Here is a 22,290-nt window from a genome sequence, read left to right on the forward strand (position 1 = left end):
TGATTTTCAACAGTAATTCCACAACCAATAAAGTTGAATCTTTTGAAAGACATGTCAAAGGTGTGAATCTGAAATTCACTTTCAAAGAAATTCACAATGAAATGCACTGTGTAAGTCCAGCATGTTGTCAGCTAAGAAATCAGCAAAAATGAACTATCTCATTACTGGCCATATAGATGAGAAAGGAAAATAAACTCATGTTTACAATGTGGATGTGAAAGAACAGTTTCTAGGTTCAGCTTCAATATTTATGTTTATGAATAATTGATATGTTCATATTGTCTAACAGCTATCTAGACGGATAAAGCTATGTATGCATCTATACATACTTATGCGTTCATACGCATCAGTATAAAACATTGATATTAGGTTTTTTCTAGACCAAATTCTAAAAAATGAGTTAAACAGTGAATCTCATAATTGTAGTAGGTCCCACCGAGATTTGAACTAGGATCGCTGGATTCAGAGTCCAGAGTGCTAACCATTACACCATGGAACCCTCTCACACAAGAGTGACTTTTCCATTGAGACAAAAGAGAGCGCATCAGTGATGGCCTTCTCTTATATTGATACAAAGATATCTCATTTGAATGGTCATAGTGGATAGAGCTTTAATGTGATTTGATTCTTTTCGCTATATTCTCTATAAAAGTGTTAAATATTCAAATGTTTATCAGAATATAAAAGTTATATCACAATGTTCATCTTTGCCTGTAGCATAATTAAACAGTCTACATTTCCAGACTACTGAAGCAATGTCTCTGTCTCCTGCATGGGTGGCTCCATAGAGCAATGGTTGGCAATTTGGACTTTGCATCCAATGATCCGATTTGAGACCTTGGAGGGACTTTTTTTATTACTCTTGAGCTTTTCCATTTCTTCATCTTTGTTCATTGATAGCTCAAATCCAACACCAGTAGGTTGAAAGAGTCAATTATTGAATGCTTTCAAAATGTCCATCAGCTTGAACAAGTTACATCAATACAAACTTTACAATACTTTGACATCAAATTTCTTCACAAAGTAGTTAGCCATTATAAAATCATATCCTGATTTTCTCAAACGCATTTCAGACGGGTGATTCACAGCATCACTTTTTTAAGCTTTCCTGCTATTGATAAGGCGAAAATAGCACATTTTGAATGAGAAGTTTTCTTCAATCAAACATAGAGGAACCCAAATGATGATCTCATTCAGCTAGTAAAAATGTTGTTTTATATTAGTATGGAAATCGTGAAAAGAAAATGTTTTTCATGCTGATTTACAACAGTTGCTCTCCAATCGTAAAATATAAGCTTTTGGTCGGAGGCATCACAGGTACTGATCAAATTCTCATTTTTGAACTTTATTCACAAATCATATGATATGCTTTGTATACATCAACTGTATTGTTGGATCAATACTGAGTAAAAAGTGACTATCTCAATTTCAGGACATATAAAAGAGAAAGAAGTAGAAACTCATGTTTCAAATGCTGAGAGGCAACAACTGTTCATGATTTTCACCTCCACTAATTATATTTATTTTTATAATCTATATGTTTATATTTTCCTATAAATATACAGAGACATATAGCTATATATACAGAGATACATATGTACAGGTTGATTTTTACATGTTTATAAGTAAATGTGATGTTGTTCCAAATAAAACTTCTAAGAACTGAATGGAAAAGAAAATTGTAAAGTTCAGATAAGTCCCACTGAAATTTGTACTCAGATCCCTGTTTTCAGAGTCCAGAGTGCTAACCATGACACCATCCACCCTCCCCTACCAGGGTGAGCTTTCCATTTTGACAGAAGAGATTTGCCTCAGGGGGCAACTTATCTTTTATTGAAAAATATTATCTCACATAAAAACCACTGTTCAACAGAGTTATAACGTTATTTGAGTCTTTTGGGCAACATCCTTCCCCAACATAGTTCAATATGCAAAAGTTTACCAGAATAGGAATGCAATCCAATTCAGTTTCTCTTTGACAGTAGAATATTAAAAACTTTGACATTTCCACATTGCTGCAGAAGTTTGCACTCCTTTCACATGGGAGGTTCCATGGTGTAATGGTTAGCACTTTGGACTTTGAATCCAATGATCCGAGTTCAAATCTCGGTGGGACCATTTTATGACTCTTGACCAAATCATTTTCTTTCAAGTGTATTCATTAATATCACATATCTAATACCGGTAGGGTGAAAAATTAATTTATTGATTATACTCTAAAAGTTTACTAGATGTGAGCAAATAATAGAATTTTTACAATACCTGGAAACTAAATGGCTCAAAATAATGAGAGATTTTACAAACTCACTCTGGTTTCTCAAACTCATCACAGGGGCCTGATGCACGACATTACTTTTTAAAATCTTACTGTTATTGATAAGGGGAACAAGGAACTTTTTAATTGCAAAGCATTCATTAAAACAAAACTTGAGGAGTCAAACTTTGTATTACGGGGACCGAAGATGTGCAGTTTGAATAATAATCTTGAAATTCAGACGTACAAAGATTTTACACACTGATTTTCAACAGTAAATCCACAACCAATAAAGTTGAATCTTTTGAAAGACATGTCAAAGGTGTGAATCTGAAATTCACTTTCAAAGAAATTCACAATGAAATGCACTGTGTAAGTCCAGCATGTTGTCAGCTAAGAAATCAGCAAAAATGAACTATCTCATTACTGGCCATATAGATGAGAAAGGAAAATAAACTCATGTTTACAATGTGGATGTGAAAGAACAGTTTCTAGGTTCAGCTTCAATATTTATGTTTATGAATAATTGATATGTTCATATTGTCTAACAGCTATCTAGACGGATAAAGCTATGTATGCATCTATACATACTTATGCGTTCATACGCATCAGTATAAAACATTGATATTAGGTTTTTTCTAGACCAAATTCTAAAAAATGAGTTAAACAGTGAATCTCATAATTGTAGTAGGTCCCACCGAGATTTGAACTAGGATCGCTGGATTCAGAGTCCAGAGTGCTAACCATTACACCATGGAACCCTCTCACACAAGAGTGACTTTTCCATTGAGACAAAAGAGAGCGCATCAGTGATGGCCTTCTCTTATATTGATACAAAGATATCTCATTTGAATGGTCATAGTGGATAGAGCTTTAATGTGATTTGATTCTTTTCGCTATATTCTCTATAAAAGTGTTAAATATTCAAATGTTTATCAGAATATAAAAGTTATATCACAATGTTCATCTTTGCCTGTAGCATAATTAAACAGTCTACATTTCCAGACTACTGAAGCAATGTCTCTGTCTCCTGCATGGGTGGCTCCATAGAGCAATGGTTGGCAATTTGGACTTTGCATCCAATGATCCGATTTGAGACCTTGGAGGGACTTTTTTTATTACTCTTGAGCTTTTCCATTTCTTCATCTTTGATCATTGATAGCTCAAATCCAACACCAGTAGGTTGAAAGAGTCAATTATTGAATGCTTTCAAAATGTCCATCAGCTTGAACAAGTTACATCAATACAAACTTTACAATACTTTGACATCAAATTTCTTCACAAAGTAGTTAGCCATTATAAAATCATATCCTGATTTTCTCAAACACATTTCAGACGGGTGATTCACAGCATCACTTTTTTAAGCTTTCCTGCTATTGATAAGGCGAAAATAGCACATTTTGAATGAGAAGTTTTCTTCAATCAAACATAGAGGAACCCAAATGATGATCTCATTCAGCTAGTAAAAATGTTGTTTTATATTAGTATGGAAATCGTGAAAAGAAAATGTTTTTCATGCTGATTTACAACAGTTGCTCTCCAATCGTAAAATATAAGCTTTTGGTCGGAGGCATCACAGGTACTGATCAAATTCTCATTTTTGAACTTTATTCACAAATCATATGATATGCTTTGTATACATCAACTGTATTGTTGGATCAATACTGAGTAAAAAGTAACTATCTCAATTTCAGGACATATAAAAGAGAAAGAAGTAGAAACTCATGTTTCAAATGCTGAAAGGCAACAACTGTTCATGATTTTCACCTCCACTAATTATATTTATTTTTATAATCTATATGTTTATATTTTCCTATAAATATACAGAGACATATAGCTATATATACAGAGATACATATGTACAGGTTGATTTTTACATGTTTATAAGTAAATGTGATGTTGTTCCAAATAAAACTTCTAAGAACTGAATGGAAAAGAAAATTGTAAAGTTCAGATAAGTCCCACTGAAATTTGTACTCAGATCCCTGTTTTCAGAGTCCAGAGTGCTAACCATGACACCATCCACCCTCCCCTACCAGGGTGAGCTTTCCATTTTGACAGAAGAGATTTGCCTCAGGGAGCAACTTATCTTTTATTGAAAAATATTATCTCACATAAAAACCACTGTTCAACAGAGTTATAACGTTATTTGAGTCTTTTGGGCAACATCCTTCCCCAACATAGTTCAATATGCAAAAGTTTACCAGAATAGGAATGCAATCCAATTCAGTTTCTCTTTGACAGTAGAATATTAAAAACTTTGACATTTCCACATTGCTGCAGAAGTTTGCACTCCTTTCACATGGGAGGTTCCATGGTGTAATGGTTAGCACTTTGGACTTTGAATCCAATGATCCGAGTTCAAATCTCGGTGGGACCATTTTATGACTCTTGACCAAATCATTTTCTTTCAAGTGTATTCATTAATATCACATATCTAATACCGGTAGGGTGAAAAATTAATTTATTGATTATACTCTAAAAGTTTACTAGATGTGAGCAAATAATAGAATTTTTACAATACCTGGAAACTAAATGGCTCAAAATAATGAGAGATTTTACAAACTCACTCTGGTTTCTCAAACTCATCACAGGGGCCTGATGCACGACATTACTTTTTAAAATCTTACTGTTATTGATAAGGGGAACAAGGAACTTTTTAATTGCAAAGCATTCATTAAAACAAAACTTGAGGAGTCAAACTTTGTATTACGGGGACCGAAGATGTGCAGTTTGAATAATAATCTTGAAATTCAGACGTACAAAGATTTTACACACTGATTTTCAACAGTAATTCCACAACCAATAAAGTTGAATCTTTTGAAAGACATGTCAAAGGTGTGAATCTGAAATTCACTTTCAAAGAAATTCACAATGAAATGCACTGTGTAAGTCCAGCATGTTGTCAGCTAAGAAATCAGCAAAAATGAACTATCTCATTACTGGCCATATAGATGAGAAAGGAAAATAAACTCATGTTTACAATGTGGATGTGAAAGAACAGTTTCTAGGTTCAGCTTCAATATTTATGTTTATGAATAATTGATATGTTCATATTGTCTAACAGCTATCTAGATGGATAAAGCTATGTATGCATCTATACATACTTATGCGTTCATACGCATCAGTATAAAACATTGATATTAGGTTTTTTCTAGACCAAATTCTAAAAAATGAGTTAAACAGTGAATCTCATAATTGTAGTAGGTCCCACCGAGATTTGAACTAGGATCGCTGGATTCAGAGTCCAGAGTGCTAACCATTACACCATGGAACCCTCTCACACAAGAGTGACTTTTCCATTGAGACAAAAGAGAGCGCATCAGTGATGGCCTTCTCTTATATTGATACAAAGATATCTCATTTGAATGGTCATAGTGGATAGAGCTTTAATGTGATTTGATTCTTTTCGCTATATTCTCTATAAAAGTGTTAAATATTCAAATGTTTATCAGAATATAAAAGTTATATCACAATGTTCATCTTTGCCTGTAGCATAATTAAACAGTCTACATTTCCAGACTACTGAAGCAATGTCTCTGTCTCCTGCATGGGTGGCTCCATAGAGCAATGGTTGGCAATTTGGACTTTGCATCCAATGATCCGATTTGAGACCTTGGAGGGACTTTTTTTATTACTCTTGAGCTTTTCCATTTCTTCATCTTTGTTCATTGATAGCTCAAATCCAACACCAGTAGGTTGAAAGAGTCAATTATTGAATGCTTTCAAAATGTCCATCAGCTTGAACAAGTTACATCAATACAAACTTTACAATACTTTGACATCAAATTTCTTCACAAAGTAGTTAGCCATTATAAAATCATATCCTGATTTTCTCAAACGCATTTCAGACGGGTGATTCACAGCATCACTTTTTTAAGCTTTCCTGCTATTGATAAGGCGAAAATAGCACATTTTGAATGAGAAGTTTTCTTCAATCAAACATAGAGGAACCCAAATGATGATCTCATTCAGCTAGTAAAAATGTTGTTTTATATTAGTATGGAAATCGTGAAAAGAAAATGTTTTTCATGCTGATTTCCAACAGTTGCTCTCCAATCGTAAAATATAAGCTTTTGGTCGGAGGCATCACAGGTACTGATCAAATTCTCATTTTTGAACTTTATTCACAAATCATATGATATGCTTTGTATACATCAACTGTATTGTTGGATCAATACTGAGTAAAAAGTGACTATCTCAATTTCAGGACATATAAAAGAGAAAGAAGTAGAAACTCATGTTTCAAATGCTGAGAGGCAACAACTGTTCATGATTTTCACCTCCACTAATTATATTTATTTTTATAATCTATATGTTTATATTTTCCTATAAATATACAGAGACATATAGCTATATATACAGAGATACATATGTACAGGTTGATTTTTACATGTTTATAAGTAAATGTGATGTTGTTCCAAATAAAACTTCTAAGAACTGAATGGAAAAGAAAATTGTAAAGTTCAGATAAGTCCCACTGAAATTTGTACTCAGATCCCTGTTTTCAGAGTCCAGAGTGCTAACCATGACACCATCCACCCTCCCCTACCAGGGTGAGCTTTCCATTTTGACAGAAGAGATTTGCCTCAGGGGGCAACTTATCTTTTATTGAAAAATATTATCTCACATAAAAACCACTGTTCAACAGAGTTATAACGTTATTTGAGTCTTTTGGGCAACATCCTTCCCCAACATAGTTCAATATGCAAAAGTTTACCAGAATAGGAAAGCAATCCAATTCAGTTTCTCTTTGACAGTAGAATATTAAAAACTTTGACATTTCCACATTGCTGCAGCAGTTTGCACTCCTTTCCCATGGGAGGTTCCATGGTGTAATGGTTAGCACTTTGGACTTTGAATCCAATGATCCGAGTTCAAATCTCGGTGGGACCATTTTATGACTCTTGACCAAATCATTTTCTTTCAAGTGTATTCATTAATATCACATATCTAATACCGGTAGGGTGAAAAATTAATTTATTGATTATACTCTAAAAGTTTACTAGATGTGAGCAAATAATAGAATTTTTACAATACCTGGAAACTAAATGGCTCAAAATAATGAGAGATTTTACAAACTCACTCTGGTTTCTCAAACTCATCACAGGGGCCTGATGCACGACATTACTTTTTAAAATCTTACTGTTTTTGATAAGGGGAACAAGGAACTTTTTAATTGCAAAGCATTCATTAAAACAAAACTTGAGGAGCCAAACTTTGTATTACGGTGACCGAAGATGTGCAGTTTGAATAATAATCTTGAAATTCAGACGTACAAAGATTTTACACACTGATTTTCAACAGTAATTCCACAACCAATAAAGTTGAATCTTTTGAAAGACATGTCAAAGGTGTGAATCTGAAATTCACTTTCAAAGAAATTCACAATGAAATGCACTGTGTAAGTCCAGCATGTTGTCAGCTAAGAAATCAGCAAAAATGAACTATCTCATTACTGGCCATATAGATGAGAAAGGAAAATAAACTCATGTTTACAATGTGGATGTGAAAGAACAGTTTCTAGGTTCAGCTTCAATATTTATGTTTATGAATAATTGATATGTTCATATTGTCTAACAGCTATCTAGACGGATAAAGCTATGTATGCATCTAAACATACTTATGCGTTCATACGCATCAGTATAAAACATTGATATTAGGTTTTTTCTAGACCAAATTCTAAAAAATGAGTTAAACAGTGAATCTCATAATTGTAGTAGGTCCCACCGAGATTTGAACTCGGATCGCTAGATTCAGAGTCCAGAGTGCTAACCATTACACCATGGAACCCTCTCACACAAGAGTGACTTTTCCATTGAGACAAAAGAGAGCGCATCAGTGATGGCCTTCTCTTATATTGATACAAAGATATCTCATTTGAATGGTCATAGTGGATAGAGCTTTAATGTGATTTGATTCTTTTCGCTATATTCTCTATAAAAGTGTTAAATATTCAAATGTTTATCAGAATATAAAAGTTATATCACAATGTTCATCTTTGCCTGTAGCATAATTAAACAGTCTACATTTCCAGACTACTGAAGCAATGTCTCTGTCTCCTGCATGGGTGGCTCCATAGAGCAATGGTTGGCAATTTGGACTTTGCATCCAATGATCCGATTTGAGACCTTGGAGGGACTTTTTTTATTACTCTTGAGCTTTTCCATTTCTTCATCTTTGATCATTGATAGCTCAAATCCAACACCAGTAGGTTGAAAGAGTCAATTATTGAATGCTTTCAAAATGTCCATCAGCTTGAACAAGTTACATCAATACAAACTTTACAATACTTTGACATCAAATTTCTTCACAAAGTAGTTAGCCATTATAAAATCATATCCTGATTTTCTCAAACGCATTTCAGACGGGTGATTCACAGCATCACTTTTTTAAGCTTTCCTGCTATTGATAAGGCGAAAATAGCACATTTTGAATGAGAAGTTTTCTTCAATCAAACATAGAGGAACCCAAATGATGATCTCATTCAGCTAGTAAAAATGTTGTTTTATATTAGTATGGAAATCGTGAAAAGAAAATGTTTTTCATGCTGATTTACAACAGTTGCTCTCCAATCGTAAAATATAAGCTTTTGGTCGGAGGCATCACAGGTACTGATCAAATTCTCATTTTTGAACTTTATTCACAAATCATATGATATGCTTTGTATACATCAACTGTATTGTTGGATCAATAATGAGTAAAAAGTGACTATCTCAATTTCAGGACATATAAAAGAGAAAGAAGTAGAAACTCATGTTTCAAATGCTGAGAGGCAACAACTGTTCATGATTTTCACCTCCACTAATTATATTTATTTTTATAATCTATATGTTTATATTTTCCTATAAATATACAGAGACATATAGCTATATATACAGAGATACATATGTACAGGTTGATTTTTACATGTTTATAAGTAAATGTGATGTTGTTCCAAATAAAACTTCTAAGAACTGAATGGAAAAGAAAATTGTAAAGTTCAGATAAGTCCCACTGAAATTTGTACTCAGATCCCTGTTTTCAGAGTCCAGAGTGCTAACCATGACACCATCCACCCTCCCCTACCAGGGTGAGCTTTCCATTTTGACAGAAGAGATTTGCCTCAGGGGGCAACTTATCTTTCATTGAAAAATATTATCTCACATAAAAACCACTGTTCAACAGAGTTATAACGTTATTTGAGTCTTTTGGGCAACATCCTTCCCCAACATAGTTCAATTTGAAAAAGTTTACCAGAATAGGAAAGCAATCCAATTCAGTTTCTCTTTGACAGTAGAATATTAAAAACTTTGACATTTCCACATTGCTGCAGCAGTTTGCACTCCTTTCACATGGGAGGTTCCATGGTGTAATGATTAGCACTTTGGACTTTGAATCCAATGATCCGAGTTCAAATCTCGGTGGGACCATTTTATGACTCTTGACCAAATCATTTTCGTTCAAGTGTATTCATTAATATCACATATCTAATACCGGTAGGGTGAAAAATTAATTTATTGATTATTCTCTAAAAGTTTACTAGATGTGAGCAAATAATAGAATTTTTACAATACCTGGAAACTAAATGGCTCAAAATAATGAGAGATTTTACAAACTCACTCTGGTTTCTCAAACTCATCACAGGGGCCTGATGCACGACATTACTTTTTAAAATCTTACTGTTATTGATAAGGGGAACAAGGAACTTTTTAATTGCAAAGCATTCATTAAAACAAAACTTGAGGAGCCAAACTTTGTATTACGGTGACCGAAGATGTGCAGTTTGAATAATAATCTTGAAATTCAGACGTACAAAGATTTTACACACTGATTTTCAACAGTAATTCCACAACCAATAAAGTTGAATCTTTTGAAAGACATGTCAAAGGTGTGAATCTGAAATTCACTTTCAAAGAAATTCACAATGAAATGCACTGTGTAAGTCCAGCATGTTGTCAGCTAAGAAATCAGCAAAAATGAACTATCTCATTACTGGCCATATAGATGAGAAAGGAAAATAAACTCATGTTTACAATGTGGATGTGAAAGAACAGTTTCTAGGTTCAGCTTCAATATTTATGTTTATGAATAATTGATATGTTCATATTGTCTAACAGCTATCTAGACGGATAAAGCTATGTATGCATCTATACATACTTATGCGTTCATACGCATCAGTATAAAACATTGATATTAGGTTTTTTCTAGACCAAATTCTAAAAAATGAGTTAAACAGTGAATCTCATAATTGTAGTAGGTCCCACCGAGATTTGAACTCGGATCGCTGGATTCAGAGTCCAGAGTGCTAACCATTACACCATGGAACCCTCTCACACAAGAGTGACTTTTCCATTGAGACAAAAGAGAGCGCATCAGTGATGGCCTTCTCTTATATTGATACAAAGATATCTCATTTGAATGGTCATAGTGGATAGAGCTTTAATGTGATTTGATTCTTTTCGCTATATTCTCTATAAAAGTGTTAAATATTCAAATGTTTATCAGAATATAAAAGTTATATCACAATGTTCATCTTTGCCTGTAGCATAATTAAACAGTCTACATTTCCAGACTACTGAAGCAATGTCTCTGTCTCCTGCATGGGTGGCTCCATAGAGCAATGGTTGGCAATTTGGACTTTGCATCCAATGATCTGATTTGAGACCTTGGAGGGACTTTTTTTATTACTCTTGAGCTTTTCCATTTCTTCATCTTTGTTCATTGATAGCTCAAATCCAACACCAGTAGGTTGAAAGAGTCAATTATTGAATGCTTTCAAAATGTCCATCAGCTTGAACAAGTTACATCAATACAAACTTTACAGTACTTTGACATCAAATTTCTTCACAAAGTAGTTAGCCATTATAAAATCATATCCTGATTTTCTCAAACGCATTTCAGACGGGTGATTCACAGCATCACTTTTTTAAGCTTTCCTGCTATTGATAAGGCGAAAATAGCACATTTTGAATGAGAAGTTTTCTTCAATCAAACATAGAGGAACCCAAATGATGATCTCATTCAGCTAGTAAAAATGTTGTTTTATATTAGTATGGAAATCGTGAAAAGAAAATGTTTTTCATGCTGATTTACAACAGTTGATCTCCAATCGTAAAATATAAGCTTTTGGTCGGAGGCATCACAGGTACTGATCAAATTCTCATTTTTGAACTTTATTCACAAATCATATGATATGCTTTGTATACATCAACTGTATTGTTGGATCAATACTGAGTAAAAAGTGACTATCTCAATTTCAGGACATATAAAAGAGAAAGAAGTAGAAACTCATGTTTCAAATGCTGAGAGGCAACAACTGTTCATGATTTTCACCTCCACTAATTATATTTATTTTTATAATCTATATGTTTATATTTTCCTATAAATATACAGAGACATATAGCTATATATACAGAGATACATATGTACAGGTTGATTTTTACATGTTTATAAGTAAATGTGATGTTGTTCCAAATAAAACTTCTAAGAACTGAATGGAAAAGAAAATTGTAAAGTTCAGATAAGTCCCACTGAAATTTGTACTCAGATCCCTGTTTTCAGAGTCCAGAGTGCTAACCATGACACCATCCACCCTCCCCTACCAGGGTGAGCTTTCCATTTTGACAGAAGAGATTTGCCTCAGGGGGCAACTTATCTTTCATTGAAAAATATTATCTCACATAAAAACCACTGTTCAACAGAGTTATAACGTTATTTGAGTCTTTTGGGCAACATCCTTCCCCAACATAGTTCAATATGCAAAAGTTTACCAGAATAGGAAAGCAATCCAATTCAGTTTCTCTTTGACAGTAGAATATTAAAAACTTTGACATTTCCACATTGCTGCAGCAGTTTGCACTCCTTTCACATGGGAGGTTCCATGGTGTAATGGTTAGCACTTTGGACTTTGAATCCAATGATCCGAGTTCAAATCTCGGTGGGACCATTTTATGACTCTTGACCAAATCATTTTCTTTCAAGTGTATTCATTAATATCACATATCTAATACCGGTAGGGTGAAAAATTAATTTATTGATTATTCTCTAAAAGTTTACTAGATGTGAGCAAATAATAGAATTTTTACAATACCTGGAAACTAAATGGCTCAAAATAATGAGAGATTTTACAAACTCACTCTGGTTTCTCAAACTCATCACAGGGGCCTGATGCACGACATTACTTTTTAAAATCTTACTGTTATTGATAAGGGGAACAAGGAACTTTTTAATTGCAAAGCATTCATTAAAACAAAACTTGAGGAGCCAAACTTTGTATTACGGTGACCGAAGATGTGCAGTTTGAATAATAATCTTGAAATTCAGACGTACAAAGATTTTACACACTGATTTTCAACAGTAATTCCACAACCAATAAAGTTGAATCTTTTGAAAGACATGTCAAAGGTGTGAATCTGAAATTCACTTTCAAAGAAATTCACAATGAAATGCACTGTGTAAGTCCAGCATGTTGTCAGCTAAGAAATCAGCAAAAATGAACTATCTCATTACTGGCCATATAGATGAGAAAGGAAAATAAACTCATGTTTACAATGTGGATGTGAAAGAACAGTTTCTAGGTTCAGCTTCAATATTTATGTTTATGAATAATTGATATGTTCATATTGTCTAACAGCTATCTAGACGGATAAAGCTATGTATGCATCTATACATACTTATGCGTTCATACGCATCAGTATAAAACATTGATATTAGGTTTTTTCTAGACCAAATTCTAAAAAATGAGTTAAACAGTGAATCTCATAATTGTAGTAGGTCCCACCGAGATTTGAACTCGGATCGCTGGATTCAGAGTCCAGAGTGCTAACCATTACACCATGGAACCCTCTCACACAAGAGTGACTTTTCCATTGAGACAAAAGAGAGCGCATCAGTGATGGCCTTCTCTTATATTGATACAAAGATATCTCATTTGAATGGTCATAGTGGATAGAGCTTTAATGTGATTTGATTCTTTTCGCTATATTCTCTATAAAAGTGTTAAATATTCAAATGTTTATCAGAATATAAAAGTTATATCACAATGTTCATCTTTGCCTGTAGCATAATTAAACAGTCTACATTTCCAGACTACTGAAGCAATGTCTCTGTCTCCTGCATGGGTGGCTCCATAGAGCAATGGTTGGCAATTTGGACTTTGCATCCAATGATCTGATTTGAGACCTTGGAGGGACTTTTTTTATTACTCTTGAGCTTTTCCATTTCTTCATCTTTGTTCATTGATAGCTCAAATCCAACACCAGTAGGTTGAAAGAGTCAATTATTGAATGCTTTCAAAATGTCCATCAGCTTGAACAAGTTACATCAATACAAACTTTACAGTACTTTGACATCAAATTTCTTCACAAAGTAGTTAGCCATTATAAAATCATATCCTGATTTTCTCAAACGCATTTCAGACGGGTGATTCACAGCATCACTTTTTTAAGCTTTCCTGCTATTGATAAGGCGAAAATAGCACATTTTGAATGAGAAGTTTTCTTCAATCAAACATAGAGGAACCCAAATGATGATCTCATTCAGCTAGTAAAAATGTTGTTTTATATTAGTATGGAAATCGTGAAAAGAAAATGTTTTTCATGCTGATTTACAACAGTTGATCTCCAATCGTAAAATATAAGCTTTTGGTCGGAGGCATCACAGGTACTGATCAAATTCTCATTTTTGAACTTTATTCACAAATCATATGATATGCTTTGTATACATCAACTGTATTGTTGGATCAATACTGAGTAAAAAGTGACTATCTCAATTTCAGGACATATAAAAGAGAAAGAAGTAGAAACTCATGTTTCAAATGCTGAGAGGCAACAACTGTTCATGATTTTCACCTCCACTAATTATATTTATTTTTATAATCTATATGTTTATATTTTCCTATAAATATACAGAGACATATAGCTATATATACAGAGATACATATGTACAGGTTGATTTTTACATGTTTATAAGTAAATGTGATGTTGTTCCAAATAAAACTTCTAAGAACTGAATGGAAAAGAAAATTGTAAAGTTCAGATAAGTCCCACTGAAATTTGTACTCAGATCCCTGTTTTCAGAGTCCAGAGTGCTAACCATGACACCATCCACCCTCCCCTACCAGGGTGAGCTTTCCATTTTGACAGAAGAGATTTGCCTCAGGGGGCAACTTATCTTTCATTGAAAAATATTATCTCACATAAAAACCACTGTTCAACAGAGTTATAACGTTATTTGAGTCTTTTGGGCAACATCCTTCCCCAACATAGTTCAATATGCAAAAGTTTACCAGAATAGGAAAGCAATCCAATTCAGTTTCTCTTTGACAGTAGAATATTAAAAACTTTGACATTTCCACATTGCTGCAGCAGTTTGCACTCCTTTCACATGGGAGGTTCCATGGTGTAATGGTTAGCACTTTGGACTTTGAATCCAATGATCCGAGTTCAAATCTCGGTGGGACCATTTTATGACTCTTGACCAAATCATTTTCTTTCAAGTGTATTCATTAATATCACATATCTAATACCGGTAGGGTGAAAAATTAATTTATTGATTATTCTCTAAAAGTTTACTAGATGTGAGCAAATAATAGAATTTTTACAATACCTGGAAACTAAATGGCTCAAAATAATGAGAGATTTTACAAACTCACTCTGGTTTCTCAAACTCATCACAGGGGCCTGATGCACGACATTACTTTTTAAAATCTTACTGTTATTGATAAGGGGAACAAGGAACTTTTTAATTGCAAAGCATTCATTAAAACAAAACTTGAGGAGCCAAACTTTGTATTACGGTGACCGAAGATGTGCAGTTTGAATAATAATCTTGAAATTCAGACGTACAAAGATTTTACACACTGATTTTCAACAGTAATTCCACAACCAATAAAGTTGAATCTTTTGAAAGACATGTCAAAGGTGTGAATCTGAAATTCACTTTCAAAGAAATTCACAATGAAATGCACTGTGTAAGTCCAGCATGTTGTCAGCTAAGAAATCAGCAAAAATGAACTATCTCATTACTGGCCATATAGATGAGAAAGGAAAATAAACTCATGTTTACAATGTGGATGTGAAAGAACAGTTTCTAGGTTCAGCTTCAATATTTATGTTTATGAATAATTGATATGTTCATATTGTCTAACAGCTATCTAGACGGATAAAGCTATGTATGCATCTATACATACTTATGCGTTCATACGCATCAGTATAAAACATTGATATTAGGTTTTTTCTAGACCAAATTCTAAAAAATGAGTTAAACAGTGAATCTCATAATTGTAGTAGGTCCCACCGAGATTTGAACTCGGATCGCTGGATTCAGAGTCCAGAGTGCTAACCATTACACCATGGAACCCTCTCACACAAGAGTGACTTTTCCATTGAGACAAAAGAGAGCGCATCAGTGATGGCCTTCTCTTATATTGATACAAAGATATCTCATTTGAATGGTCATAGTGGATAGAGCTTTAATGTGATTTGATTCTTTTCGCTATATTCTCTATAAAAGTGTTAAATATTCAAATGTTTATCAGAATATAAAAGTTATATCACAATGTTCATCTTTGCCTGTAGCATAATTAAACAGTCTACATTTCCAGACTACTGAAGCAATGTCTCTGTCTCCTGCATGGGTGGCTCCATAGAGCAATGGTTGGCAATTTGGACTTTGCATCCAATGATCTGATTTGAGACCTTGGAGGGACTTTTTTTATTACTCTTGAGCTTTTCCATTTCTTCATCTTTGTTCATTGATAGCTCAAATCCAACACCAGTAGGTTGAAAGAGTCAATTATTGAATGCTTTCAAAATGTCCATCAGCTTGAACAAGTTACATCAATACAAACTTTACAGTACTTTGACATCAAATTTCTTCACAAAGTAGTTAGCCATTATAAAATCATATCCTGATTTTCTCAAACGCATTTCAGACGGGTGATTCACAGCATCACTTTTTTAAGCTTTCCTGCTATTGATAAGGCGAAAATAGCACATTTTGAATGAGAAGTTTTCTTCAATCAAACATAGAGGAACCCAAATGATGATCTCATTCAGCTAGTAAAAATGTTGTTTTATATTAGTATGGAAATCGTGAAAAGAAAATGTTTTTCATGCTGATTTACAACAGTTGATCTCCAATCGTAAAATATAAGCTTTTGGTCGGAGGCATCACAGGTACTGATCAAATTCTCATTTTTGAACTTTATTCACAAATCATATGATATGCTTTGTATACATCAACTGTATTGTTGGATCAATACTGAGTAAAAAGTGACTATCTCAATTTCAGGACATATAAAAGAGAAAGAAGTAGAAACTCATGTTTCAAATGCTGAGAGGCAACAACTGTTCATGATTTTCACCTCCACTAATTATATTTATTTTTATAATCTATATGTTTATATTTTCCTATAAATATACAGAGACATATAGCTATATATACAGAGATACATATGTACAGGTTGATTTTTACATGTTTATAAGTAAATGTGATGTTGTTCCAAATAAAACTTCTAAGAACTGAATGGAAAAGAAAATTGTAAAGTTCAGATAAGTCCCACTGAAATTTGTACTCAGATCCCTGTTTTCAGAGTCCAGAGTGCTAACCATGACACCATCCACCCTCCCCTACCAGGGTGAGCTTTCCATTTTGACAGAAGAGATTTGCCTCAGGGGGCAACTTATCTTTCATTGAAAAATATTATCTCACATAAAAACCACTGTTCAACAGAGTTATAACGTTATTTGAGTCTTTTGGGCAACATCCTTCCCCAACATAGTTCAATATGCAAAAGTTTACCAGAATAGGAAAGCAATCCAATTCAGTTTCTCTTTGACAGTAGAATATTAAAAACTTTGACATTTCCACATTGCTGCAGCAGTTTGCACTCCTTTCACATGGGAGGTTCCATGGTGTAATGGTTAGCACTTTGGACTTTGAATCCAATGATCCGAGTTCAAATCTCGGTGGGACCATTTTATGACTCTTGACCAAATCATTTTCTTTCAAGTGTATTCATTAATATCACATATCTAATACCGGTAGGGTGAAAAACTAATTTATTGATTATACTCTAAAAGTTTACTAGATGTGAGCAAATAATAGAATTTTTACAATACCTGGAAACTAAATGGCTCAAAATAATGAGAGATTTTACAAACTCACTCTGGTTTCTCAAACTCATCACAGGGGCCTGATGCACGACATTACTTTTTAAAATCTTAATGTTTTTGATAAGGGGAACAAGGAACTTTTTAATTGCAAAGCATTCTTTAAAACAAAACTTGAGGAGCCAAACTTTGTATTACGGTGACCGAAGATGTGCAGTTTGAATAATAATCTTGAAATTCAGACGTACAAAGATTTTACACACTGATTTTCAACAGTAATTCCACAACCAATAAAGTTGAATCTTTTGAAAGACATGTCAAAGGTGTGAATCTGAAATTCACTTTCAAAGAAATTCACAATGAAATGCACTGTGTAAGTCCAGCATGTTGTCAGCTAAGAAATCAGCAAAAATGAACTATCTCATTACTGGCCATATAGATGAGAAAGGAAAATAAACTCATGTTTACAATGTGGATGTGAAAGAACAGTTTCTAGGTTCAGCTTCAATATTTATGTTTATGAATAATTGATATGTTCATATTGTCTAACAGCTATCTAGACGGATAAAGCTATGTATGCATCTAAACATACTTATGCGTTCATACGCATCAGTATAAAACATTGATATTAGGTTTTTTCTAGACCAAATTCTAAAAAATGAGTTAAACAGTGAATCTCATAATTGTAGTAGGTCCCACCGAGATTTGAACTCGGATCGCTAGATTCAGAGTCCAGAGTGCTAACCATTACACCATGGAACCCTCTCACACAAGAGTGACTTTTCCATTGAGACAAAAGAGAGCGCATCAGTGATGGCCTTCTCTTATATTGATACAAAGATATCTCATTTGAATGGTCATAGTGGATAGAGCTTTAATGTGATTTGATTCTTTTCGCTATATTCTCTATAAAAGTGTTAAATATTCAAATGTTTATCAGAATATAAAAGTTATATCACAATGTTCATCTTTGCCTGTAGCATAATTAAACAGTCTACATTTCCAGACTACTGAAGCAATGTCTCTGTCTCCTGCATGGGTGGCTCCATAGAGCAATGGTTGGCAATTTGGACTTTGCATCCAATGATCCGATTTGAGACCTTGGAGGGACTTTTTTTATTACTCTTGAGCTTTTCCATTTCTTCATCTTTGATCATTGATAGCTCAAATCCAACACCAGTAGGTTGAAAGAGTCAATTATTGAATGCTTTCAAAATGTCCATCAGCTTGAACAAGTTACATCAATACAAACTTTACAATACTTTGACATCAAATTTCTTCACAAAGTAGTTAGCCATTATAAAATCATATCCTGATTTTCTCAAACGCATTTCAGACGGGTGATTCACAGCATCACTTTTTTAAGCTTTCCTGCTATTGATAAGGCGAAAATAGCACATTTTGAATGAGAAGTTTTCTTCAATCAAACATAGAGGAACCCAAATGATGATCTCATTCAGCTAGTAAAAATGTTGTTTTATATTAGTATGGAAATCGTGAAAAGAAAATGTTTTTCATGCTGATTTACAACAGTTGCTCTCCAATCGTAAAATATAAGCTTTTGGTCGGAGGCATCACAGGTACTGATCAAATTCTCATTTTTGAACTTTATTCACAAATCATATGATATGCTTTGTATACATCAACTGTATTGTTGGATCAATAATGAGTAAAAAGTGACTATCGCAATTTCAGGACATATAAAAGAGAAAGAAGTAGAAACTCATGTTTCAAATGCTGAGAGGCAACAACTGTTCATGATTTTCACCTCCACTAATTATATTTATTTTTATAATCTATATGTTTATATTTTCCTATAAATATACAGAGACATATAGCTATATATACAGAGATACATATGTACAGGTTGATTTTTACATGTTTATAAGTAAATGTGATGTTGTTCCAAATAAAACTTCTAAGAACTGAATGGAAAAGAAAATTGTAAAGTTCAGATAAGTCCCACTGAAATTTGTACTCAGATCCCTGTTTTCAGAGTCCAGAGTGCTAACCATGACACCATCCACCCTCCCCTACCAGGGTGAGCTTTCCATTTTGACAGAAGAGATTTGCCTCAGGGGGCAACTTATCTTTCATTGAAAAATATTATCTCACATAAAAACCACTGTTCAACAGAGTTATAACGTTATTTGAGTCTTTTGGGCAACATCCTTCCCCAACATAGTTCAATATGAAAAAGTTTACCAGAATAGGAAAGCAATCCAATTCAGTTTCTCTTTGACAGTAGAATATTAAAAACTTTGACATTTCCACATTGCTGCAGCAGTTTGCACTCCTTTCACATGGGAGGTTCCATGGTGTAATGATTAGCACTTTGGACTTTGAATCCAATGATCCGAGTTCAAATCTCGGTGGGACCATTTTATGACTCTTGACCAAATCATTTTCGTTCAAGTGTATTCATTAATATCACATATCTAATACCGGTAGGGTGAAAAATTAATTTATTGATTATACTCTAAAAGTTTACTAGATGTGAGCAAATAATAGAATTTTTACAATACCTGGAAACTAAATGGCTCAAAATAATGAGAGATTTTACAAACTCACTCTGGTTTCTCAAACTCATCACAGGGGCCTGATGCACGACATTACTTTTTAAAATCTTAATGTTTTTGATAAGGGGAACAAGGAACTTTTTAATTGCAAAGCATTCATTAAAACAAAACTTGAGGAGCCAAACTTGGTATTACGGTGACCGAAGATGTGCAGTTTGAATAATAATCTTGAAATTCAGACGTACAAAGATTTTACACACTGATTTTCAACAGTAATTCCACAACCAATAAAGTTGAATCTTTTGAAAGACATGTCAAAGGTGTGAATCTGAAATTCACTTTCAAAGAAATTCACAATGAAATGCACTGTGTAAGTCCAGCATGTTGTCAGCTAAGAAATCAGCAAAAATGAACTATCTCATTACTGGCCATATAGATGAGAAAGGAAAATAAACTCATGTTTACAATGTGGATGTGAAAGAACAGTTTCTAGGTTCAGCTTCAATATTTATGTTTATGAATAATTGATATGTTCATATTGTCTAACAGCTATCTAGACGGATAAAGCTATGTATGCATCTATACATACTTATGCGTTCATACGCATCAGTATAAAACATTGATATTAGGTTTTTTCTAGACCAAATTCTAAAAAATGAGTTAAACAGTGAATCTCATAATTGTAGTAGGTCCCACCGAGATTTGAACTCGGATCGCTGGATTCAGAGTCCAGAGTGCTAACCATTACACCATGGAACCCTCTCACACAAGAGTGACTTTTCCATTGAGACAAAAGAGAGCGCATCAGTGATGGCCTTCTCTTATATTGATACAAAGATATCTCATTTGAATGGTCATAGTGGATAGAGCTTTAATGTGATTTGATTCTTTTCGCTATATTCTCTATAAAAGTGTTAAATATTCAAATGTTTATCAGAATATAAAAGTTATATCACAATGTTCATCTTTGCCTGTAGCATAATTAAACAGTCTACATTTCCAGACTACTGAAGCAATGTCTCTGTCTCCTGCATGGGTGGCTCCATAGAGCAATGGTTGGCAATTTGGACTTTGCATCCAATGATCTGATTTGAGACCTTGGAGGGACTTTTTTTATTACTCTTGAGCTTTTCCATTTCTTCATCTTTGTTCATTGATAGCTCAAATCCAACACCAGTAGGTTGAAAGAGTCAATTATTGAATGCTTTCAAAATGTCCATCAGCTTGAACAAGTTACATCAATACAAACTTTACAGTACTTTGACATCAAATTTCTTCACAAAGTAGTTAGCCATTATAAAATCATATCCTGATTTTCTCAAACGCATTTCAGACGGGTGATTCACAGCATCACTTTTTTAAGCTTTCCTGCTATTGATAAGGCGAAAATAGCACATTTTGAATGAGAAGTTTTCTTCAATCAAACATAGAGGAACCCAAATGATGATCTCATTCAGCTAGTAAAAATGTTGTTTTATATTAGTATGGAAATCGTGAAAAGAAAATGTTTTTCATGCTGATTTACAACAGTTGATCTCCAATCGTAAAATATAAGCTTTTGGTCGGAGGCATCACAGGTACTGATCAAATTCTCATTTTTGAACTTTATTCACAAATCATATGATATGCTTTGTATACATCAACTGTATTGTTGGATCAATACTGAGTAAAAAGTGACTATCTCAATTTCAGGACATATAAAAGAGAAAGAAGTAGAAACTCATGTTTCAAATGCTGAGAGGCAACAACTGTTCATGATTTTCACCTCCACTAATTATATTTATTTTTATAATCTATATGTTTATATTTTCCTATAAATATACAGAGACATATAGCTATATATACAGAGATACATATGTACAGGTTGATTTTTACATGTTTATAAGTAAATGTGATGTTGTTCCAAATAAAACTTCTAAGAACTGAATGGAAAAGAAAATTGTAAAGTTCAGATAAGTCCCACTGAAATTTGTACTCAGATCCCTGTTTTCAGAGTCCAGAGTGCTAACCATGACACCATCCACCCTCCCCTACCAGGGTGAGCTTTCCATTTTGACAGAAGAGATTTGCCTCAGGGGGCAACTTATCTTTCATTGAAAAATATTATCTCACATAAAAACCACTGTTCAACAGAGTTATAACGTTATTTGAGTCTTTTGGGCAACATCCTTCCCCAACATAGTTCAATATGCAAAAGTTTACCAGAATAGGAAAGCAATCCAATTCAGTTTCTCTTTGACAGTAGAATATTAAAAACTTTGACATTTCCACATTGCTGCAGCAGTTTGCACTCCTTTCACATGGGAGGTTCCATGGTGTAATGGTTAGCACTTTGGACTTTGAATCCAATGATCCGAGTTCAAATCTCGGTGGGACCATTTTATGACTCTTGACCAAATCATTTTCTTTCAAGTGTATTCAT

General features: G+C 33.7%; 11 non-coding genes across 11 annotated transcripts; 7 read left to right on the forward strand and 4 right to left on the reverse strand.

The window, feature by feature from the left end:
* The first annotated feature begins 2,046 nt into the window (after positions 1 to 2,046).
* On the forward strand, positions 2,047 to 2,118 carry TRNAQ-UUG (transfer RNA glutamine (anticodon UUG)). Its single transcript has one exon. It is a non-coding gene; the product is annotated as a tRNA-Gln (tRNA).
* Positions 2,119 to 4,562: 2,444 nt separating this feature from the next.
* Positions 4,563 to 4,634, forward strand: TRNAQ-UUG (transfer RNA glutamine (anticodon UUG)). The gene has a single exon. It is a non-coding gene; the product is annotated as a tRNA-Gln (tRNA).
* Positions 4,635 to 7,078: 2,444 nt separating this feature from the next.
* Positions 7,079 to 7,150, forward strand: TRNAQ-UUG (transfer RNA glutamine (anticodon UUG)). Its single transcript has one exon. It is a non-coding gene; the product is annotated as a tRNA-Gln (tRNA).
* A 3,341-nt stretch (positions 7,151 to 10,491) lies between these two features.
* TRNAQ-CUG (transfer RNA glutamine (anticodon CUG)) lies at positions 10,492 to 10,563 on the reverse strand. The gene has a single exon. It is a non-coding gene; the product is annotated as a tRNA-Gln (tRNA).
* Positions 10,564 to 12,110: 1,547 nt separating this feature from the next.
* TRNAQ-UUG (transfer RNA glutamine (anticodon UUG)) lies at positions 12,111 to 12,182 on the forward strand. Its single transcript has one exon. It is a non-coding gene; the product is annotated as a tRNA-Gln (tRNA).
* Positions 12,183 to 13,007: 825 nt separating this feature from the next.
* On the reverse strand, positions 13,008 to 13,079 carry TRNAQ-CUG (transfer RNA glutamine (anticodon CUG)). Its single transcript has one exon. It is a non-coding gene; the product is annotated as a tRNA-Gln (tRNA).
* A 1,547-nt stretch (positions 13,080 to 14,626) lies between these two features.
* On the forward strand, positions 14,627 to 14,698 carry TRNAQ-UUG (transfer RNA glutamine (anticodon UUG)). Its single transcript has one exon. It is a non-coding gene; the product is annotated as a tRNA-Gln (tRNA).
* An 825-nt stretch (positions 14,699 to 15,523) lies between these two features.
* On the reverse strand, positions 15,524 to 15,595 carry TRNAQ-CUG (transfer RNA glutamine (anticodon CUG)). The gene has a single exon. It is a non-coding gene; the product is annotated as a tRNA-Gln (tRNA).
* Positions 15,596 to 17,142: 1,547 nt separating this feature from the next.
* TRNAQ-UUG (transfer RNA glutamine (anticodon UUG)) lies at positions 17,143 to 17,214 on the forward strand. The gene has a single exon. It is a non-coding gene; the product is annotated as a tRNA-Gln (tRNA).
* A 3,341-nt stretch (positions 17,215 to 20,555) lies between these two features.
* Positions 20,556 to 20,627, reverse strand: TRNAQ-CUG (transfer RNA glutamine (anticodon CUG)). Its single transcript has one exon. It is a non-coding gene; the product is annotated as a tRNA-Gln (tRNA).
* A 1,547-nt stretch (positions 20,628 to 22,174) lies between these two features.
* Positions 22,175 to 22,246, forward strand: TRNAQ-UUG (transfer RNA glutamine (anticodon UUG)). The gene has a single exon. It is a non-coding gene; the product is annotated as a tRNA-Gln (tRNA).
* The last annotated feature ends 44 nt before the right edge of the window (positions 22,247 to 22,290 follow it).

The sequence above is a fragment of the Triturus cristatus genome, chromosome 5_2 (assembly GCF_964204655.1).
Source record: "Triturus cristatus chromosome 5_2, aTriCri1.1, whole genome shotgun sequence".
Lineage (NCBI taxonomy): Eukaryota > Metazoa > Chordata > Amphibia > Caudata > Salamandridae > Triturus > Triturus cristatus.